Source organism: Equus caballus, chromosome 2 (genome assembly GCF_041296265.1).
Source record: "Equus caballus isolate H_3958 breed thoroughbred chromosome 2, TB-T2T, whole genome shotgun sequence".
Classification (NCBI taxonomy): domain Eukaryota; kingdom Metazoa; phylum Chordata; class Mammalia; order Perissodactyla; family Equidae; genus Equus; species Equus caballus.
The window spans coordinates 32,407,930-32,415,212 of NC_091685.1; the positions used below are offsets into that span (position 1 = coordinate 32,407,930).

At 58.1% G+C, this 7,283-nt stretch overlaps 1 long non-coding RNA gene across 1 annotated transcript; it reads right to left on the reverse strand.

The window, feature by feature from the left end:
- Window positions 1-974: 974 nt before the first annotated feature.
- On the reverse strand, window positions 975-3,290 carry LOC138920800 (uncharacterized). Its single transcript, XR_011432611.1, has 3 exons — window positions 3,158-3,290; window positions 1,620-1,728; window positions 975-1,126 (listed from the first exon to the last, which is right to left on the reverse strand). It is a non-coding gene; the product is annotated as an uncharacterized lncRNA (long non-coding RNA).
- Window positions 3,291-7,283: the final 3,993 nt, after the last annotated feature.

Below are 7,283 nucleotides of genomic sequence, written 5' to 3' on the forward strand. Positions count from 1 at the left end.
CTTGTCGCTCGCTATCTGAATCTAGACCTTATCTGGAGCCCCAGAGTGATGTTGGGTCTCATCCCCATCGTGTGAACCCTCCACCGTCGCTAGCCCAACCCAGCAAGGGGGAGGCGCTGCCGTGGGCGCATACCTGGCCTGTGTCTGCCCCTGTGGTGTCACCTGTGCACATTAATGAAAAATTCACAGCGCGGAGCAGAGCCAGGCCAGACCAGGAAATTGCAAAGTCGCGGGCGCCTTACCTCAGCCCTGCTGCACACGCTCTGCTTTTATAGCTCCACGTGTAATAACATAAAAGCATAATTTATTAAAGTATCACTTTAAGTGGGGATGGCAGGAGGGCGTCCATGCCCAGGGGGCCGGCCGTGAGTGCCACGTTGACCAGAGATGCCAAGGGAGGGGGAGGGCAGTCAGTGCTCCCCCGCCTGTTGGTCATGGCTCAGGGCACGGCCAGCCAGGGGGCCAGGAAGTGTCCAGGAGCAGCGTGGAACAAAGGTGACAGAACCTGGAGACAAGAGTCGGGTTTGAATTCTGGCTGTGTGACCTAGGGTGAGTCAGTTGCCCTCTCTGAGCTGCACTTTCCTCATCTGTAAATGAGAGGAATCGCTAAGGGGCCCTGAGTCCCTCATAGCAACTCTCCTCCTAGGCCTGTTTCTCCCAGAGTGAAAGAGACTTCCAGGCACTGAGCCGTGCCAGGAAATGGCCCGGGATCGCCTCATTAAACACGGAGGGGTATTTACACTGGGAGAAACAAATATTTATCTCTGGACCAAGAAGGAAGAAGGTCTTTGGAACCCAGTCTCGTATCTGGCTCAGCCCTGCTTGGAGGGAAGGGACCAGGCGGGGAGAGGAAGGAGGAAGGGCAGGAGGGAGCGTGCAGGGACAGATGCAGGGCCGGGAGTCAGGCGAGCCCGGGTTCAAATCCCAGCTCCGCCACCTCCCAGCGTTGTGACCCTGAGCTCAAGTCCTCACACCTCTGTCCTCTGTGTCTTCCCAGGAAACACGGCTCTAAGACACCAGCAAGCTCCCAGGACGGAAGGGAGCTTCAGCCAGGTGCGTGCGCTGGGGCAGCGCAGGTGTCCAGTTATGACCGGCTCCGTGCCAGGCGGCGTCCGAGCTCGGGATCCTGCAGGGCAGAAGGCAAATATGCCTGGGCATTTTTATTAGGAAAAACGGGATAGAGGGAAAAAAGCCTCCCATGGTCACTCGAGGGAACTGGCAGCACCAGGGGCCAGGGCCACAGAGCCCGTGCCTGCACAGTTTTTAAAAATCAATAAATATGCACCAAATGACTAGACGCCCAATAACTCTCTCCTGCTTTCGCTCGCCCACCCACCCAAAGGGCACAGTGGATGGGTTGCTCCATGGGGACAGGATACAAATTGTCAGAACCCAAATTCAAGAGCCTTAGTTTGACCGTGTTTCCTTCAAGATGTCTGGTTGCTGAAATGGGAGAATTTCTGGAATCCAGCTGGCTCTCTCCACCTGTGTGGCTACCCCCCCTGGTCCAGGCCACTGTCCTCTCCTGGCTGGTCTATTTTGGTAGCTTCCTGGCTGGTCCCCTGTCCCCCGCCCTTGCCCCCTGCAGTCTTTCCACAGTAGCCAGTGTGTTCCCGTACCTCGGAAGTGGTGGGGGAGGCTGGGGTTGGCTAAGAGGAAGTCCTTGAACTAGGAGAAATGGACGCAAAGCAGGAGAGAAGGTGGCCAGATGTGGAAAGAACTTCCCGGCTGCAGGAAAGAAGCATCTTCGATGTGCCCTCGGGAGAAGCTTCAGAGGATCGGAGCCCGTCCTGCCCTGAGGGGGTCATTTAGCTTCTCGGTGGGGCTGAGGCACTGGGTGAGCCCAGAAGACCCCAGAGGGTTGTGGACACCAGAACGTTGGCAGGCTGATGGTGTGACCAGACCAGACTGGCGGGAGAGGAGCAAGGCCTTGCCCGAGGCTCCCGGGGTGACCAGCCACCCACCCGCCAGACCTTATTTATTTAAAGTTGTGGCTATTGAGTTTGGTGTTTGTTGAAATGACTTGGGGGCTCTCCTCCCGCGGACTCTGGGCCCCACTGAGAACTTGAAAGCGACATTCCTCAGCCCAGCTAAGAGGAGGGCAGGACCCACGCCAGAGCAGAGAGTGAAGAGAAGGGCAGCTGGGGACAAGGTAGAGTGGACACATCCGGGTCCCAGCAGGAAAGACTCGGCGAAAAGCGTAGCAGCAAAGGCATTTTCAGAGGAGCAGGAGGAATAATGGGAAACCAACACGGATGGTGCCACACAGGGGCCTGGCAACGGCAGGGAGCTGTTAGCACCCCTCTGCCTGAGGGGCAAAGCGGGGAGCAGTTACTGGAACCCAGACAGGGAGCCCCACGGAGAGCTGTGGAGGGATGAGGCTCCCCAGGGCGACCCAGCAGAGACCCATTGGGACCCCCTTCAGCTCCTACCCTCCCATTGGCTGGACCCAACCAGAAGCCAGAGAGCAAGGAGCCAGGCAATGCAAAGAGAGCCATCAGGTCCCAGAGGCAGAGCGGGACGGGGAGGGAGCAGAGAGCTTCTGGGGAGGGGCAGCACTCTCACAGGCCCTGGGCTTCTCCTTCTGGAGGGGAGAACTTGAGTTCCAGGCCTCCCGAAGTCCCTGGCTGCACGCAGTTCTGTTCCCTGGGACCGGGAGTCAGCGGCCTCCAAGGGCTAGTAGGTACAAAGCCCTGCGCTGGGGGAGAAGACCTTTCCCATCCCCTGCTCAGCCCTGCCCTCCACGGGGTCCCCTTTCCCCTCTGCGCCCCGTGGAATCCTGTCCCTCTTTATGACTCAGCTCCGTTAGCTCACTCTCCCTTGATAATAACAGCTATTTACGCACAAGTGTGTGCCAGGAGCCAGCCTCAGGGTTAGGATCACCTGAGTCAGCCGGCTGTGTGAGTCCAGGCGGGCACCTCCCCTCCCGAGCTTCTGTTTCTTATCTGACACAGCCCACCTCCCTCAGGCCCGGTCATGAGGGTTCAACAAGGCCTGACACTGGCCTGTGGTTGACGGAGAGTGGGTGCTCACGACGCACCGACTCTTCTGACGGCATTCACTTCCCCACAGGGAAGAAACCGAGGCCAGAGAGGGGCCATGACTCACCCAGGGCACACAGGACAAGACCAAGCTGAGACCCCAACCCTGGTCTCACCCCAAAGCCAGCCTTCTCGCCATTGTACCAGCCTGTCGCCTTGTGCAGGAAGTCTTCCTAGGTTGCTGGAATGAGAAGAAATCTCTCCATCTCGGGTTGCAATTCCTATAATTGGAAGAATAGATACCACATGCACCCGCGCTTGAAATCATTTAGTCTTCACAATAACTCTCCAAGATCATTCCTGCTGTCACCCTCATTGAGGAGGGATTGGGAGCCCAGAGAGGTTAAGTAACATAGTCACTGGGATCAGCATCTGAACCCAGGCAGCTGGCTCTCCAGAGTCTTCGTCCTTGACCTCAACCCAGCCCTGCCTCCTTTTCGGGTTTGCACTGATGTGCCCATCTCCTCACTAGACAGGAAGGAAGCCACCTGAGGTCAGGGCCAGCCAAGCATCCACTCTCTTCCCCTAAGCTCACAGGCAGGGCCTCTCTTGGTTACGGCTGGGTTAAGACCTGTCTGTCTGTTAGGGGAAAGCCGATGGGGAAGGGGCGTGAGTGGCGAGAAAGGCCAGGGCTGGGGCCGCCTCCACGCGGCAACCCTGTGTCGTCACCCCATCAGACCCACCAATCTTGCCCAGATGGGCCGCTAGCCTGCTTGGTGATCAACACCCCCCCGACAGGAGCCAGGTTCTCCCTCAGACACACAAGTCTGTGCCTGCCCCACCCCTCCAACTCCGCCTGGTGCCTCTCAAGACTAGACCGAGCTCCCGAGCGGGGCACCCTGCATCCCCATGATGGAGCTCCAGCGGCTTCTCATGGCTGCCCCCACTCACACACAAAGCCCTGGCCTTTCCCAGGACGCCCTCACATGCTCCTCTGCTTTTCTGGAATCATCTCTAGGCCAGGGGCAGTTCTTTCCATCCAGCCACCCTCCACCCCTTCACCTGGCCCAAGGCAGATGCTCAGCAATTGTCAGTTGAATTGGGACCTCAGCCTGGGAGCCCTGAATTCCGGTCCCAACCTGGTCCCACTAATTTGTTCAGACACATCCCCTCCCTACCCCTGAGCCTCAGTTTCTCCATTTGAACAAGGAAGGAGATGAACAGCGCGCTCTTCGGGGAGCTCGGACGCTGTGGGATTCTCTCTGTCTCTCACGCATGCACACGCATGCACACGCATGCACATCCACACACATGCACAGGCACATGCTCCCACAGGGCCCGTGCCAGCCTCTCCGCCAGGATGCTGAGCTCCTCTGCGGGTTGAATTACCAACGTTTCATGGGGAGGAGGAAGGGAGGCGGGGCCGGGGAAGGAGCTGTGAATTCCGCACACCAAGCCTGTCCCCGCAAGGCCTGGACCGAATGCCACGGCGTGTCTGTGCCCATCTGCCTCTGGGGTGGGGCGGGGGTGGGGGTGGAGGTACAGGCAGGGAGGGGTTCCCCCAAAGTGGAACGCCAAAGAAAGACACCCAAGGAACCTTACACAGACTCACTTGCACACACGCTCTTTCCTCACAGACACTGCCACACACACATGTGTTCATACATGCACACACATGCTTAAATATGCATGTGTCCCCCACACACATTTACAATACTCAGCTTTATTCAGTCAACAAACATTCATTGAGCCAGTTGGCTAAGAAAGCCTCAATCTCTATTTCTCACTCTTTTGTGAAACACAGCCCCACTCTTGGTCACATCCTTACACACGTACGCACCCCCCAGTCGCCCACACAAACTCACACATCCTGAGGTTTGAGCTGGGGGCCCCTCCCAAGGCCCCGTGAGGGCCTCACAACACGTCACGTGATGGTCAAAGCCGAAAACAGTAGAAAATCGGCAGCATAGAAGGGTGCCGGGAAGTTAATGAATAAAAATATTATGATTTTTCTGAATTTGGTAACGTCTGCGGTATTTGTCAGTTTTTCAAAATTGTGCAATTGGTTGTGGTTTCTTTTCTCCTTTTAAAGGCTCATGAGTGTTCGTAATTTTGCATTCTTTTTCACAAAGAAGGTCCCCGGAATTGAATACTTTTTCGGCCTCCCCAAGCCTGAACCCGGCGCTGCAAACACCTGGATGTTCAGTCAGTCACACCCACCCTCTGTCACCCTCACAGTGTTGCACACGCGTGCACATCCCCACGGGTCTTATGAGTCAAAGACTGTTGTCACACACGCCCGACACACAGCCTCTCACACGTCTCCCTTAGGCCAGGCGGGCGGCCCAGCGCACCCCCAGGTCCCCTGGCCCCGGCAGACCCCGTGCCTCCACCCCTCCTGGCTCCCGCCCCTCTGACCACGGACCCTCCCTGACCCCCAGCACTCGCAGAGCCGCACACCTCCTCAAGACTCCAGTCCCTCCCTCTCCCGCTCCATCCCCAAAACTGGACCATCCACACACGCTGACTGCCGACTGCCCCACAGCGCCACATGCCCACCACCACCGCAGCAGGAAGCCGCCAAAAGCCGTGGAACATTCTGGAATTTCCTTGGAGATCTCCCTATTGCCCAAAGGCGGCTGGCGTTGCTAAGAGGACACGAGAAGCGGAATTAGACAGTCCTTCCTGGGTTCAAATCCTGACTCTAACGCCTGCTTTATGATCACAGGCAAGTGAGGAACCTCCCAGAGCCTCAATTTCCTTCTCTGTAAAATAGGGTTAATAGTCCTACCTCAGAGGCACGGTGTGAGGGTTAACTGAGCAAACACAAGCAAAGCACCGAGCGAGAACCCCGGGCACGCCAGTGGTCACTCCGCTCTCCTCTCCATGACTGCCAGCGGGCGGGGTGGGAGCCCTGGCCCCTCTGGACTGGCCCCTCCTCCGGCCCTCGGCCCCGTCCAGCCCCCTCCCCACCCCCGCTGCCTGCGCCACATCACCTCGCGGCCACCCGGGTGCTGGGATCACCAGCGCACCTGCTTCCAAGGGCTCCAATTTCCTGTAAGTGTAAGAATTCAGGTCAGACACGGCGCGCGGCCCGCGGCCCCCTCCCGGCGGAAACCCATAAATAACCCGGCTCAGGCTGCCCGGCCGGGCACGAGACCTTCTCTCCTCGCTCAGCGTCACGCTGGGCCTCAGCGAAGCCCCACAAGGCAGGGACCGAGGTCTCCACTTACACACAGGGAAACAGGTCGTGGAGGGGAATCTGAGTTTGAGATCCAGACTGATGCTCTCGAAAGAACTTCCTTTAAGATGCACCCTTCCCATCCCACACCCCCACCCAAACGCATGTCCGTCATCCGTCCCCAACTGGCCCACAGCTTAGGCCTGAAATCCATCCATCAGTGCAAACTTTTCCTGTAAAAGGCCAGAGAGAAAATATTGTAGGAGTTGAGGGCCAGACAGGGTGGCAACTACTCTCCTCTTCCATGCAGCCACAGACAATATGTAAACGAACGGACAGCGTATGTGCCAGCGACACGTTTTTACAAAAACAGGCGACAAGCCAGATGGGCTGCGGTTTGCTCACCTGCACTGGTGCACCAGCCCCTCCACGCTGCGCAGGAATCGAGTGTAGGGTCCCAGCTTGTGAGAGCTCGCAGGGCCCTGAGACTGAGATTTCAGCCCCAGCCGGCAAAGGAGGAAACTCAGGCCCATGAGGGGACGCAGCCTGCCCAAGTTTTCCCCGCTGCTCCGAGCCGGGGCTCCGGCACCTTCCTCCACATCGCGGATCCACCCTCCAAGCTCCTGCTTGCTCCTCTCTCAACTCCCTGGCTCTGGGGGTCGGGATGGAGCTGTGTCCTTGTCTGTCTCCCACACTGGACTGGGGGTTCCCTGAGCACCAGGACTTGACAGTGGACCTTTCCGGGGTCTCCAGTGTCCTGTCCAGAGCCTACCACAGCGAGAGGCTTAGGGAGAAAACGCAGCATGGGGGCACCAAACGCCAAACCCCATTCCAGCCCTCGGCCTGGGCTCCTCAGCTTTGGGGTTGCTGACATTTCGGGCCAGATTATTCTCTGCTGTGGGGGCTGCCCTGCCCATTGTAGGACATTTAGCGACATCCCTGGCCTCTACCCTCTGGGTGCCAATAGCACAGCGCACAGACACACGCCACCAGCTGTGACGACCAAAAACGTCTCCAGGCCTTGACAGATGTCCCCTGGGAGGCAAAATTGCCCCTCCCTGGCCTGGGAATCACTGCCCCAAGCCGAGCGGCGGAGCAAAGCACATGCTGTGGGAGAAGGT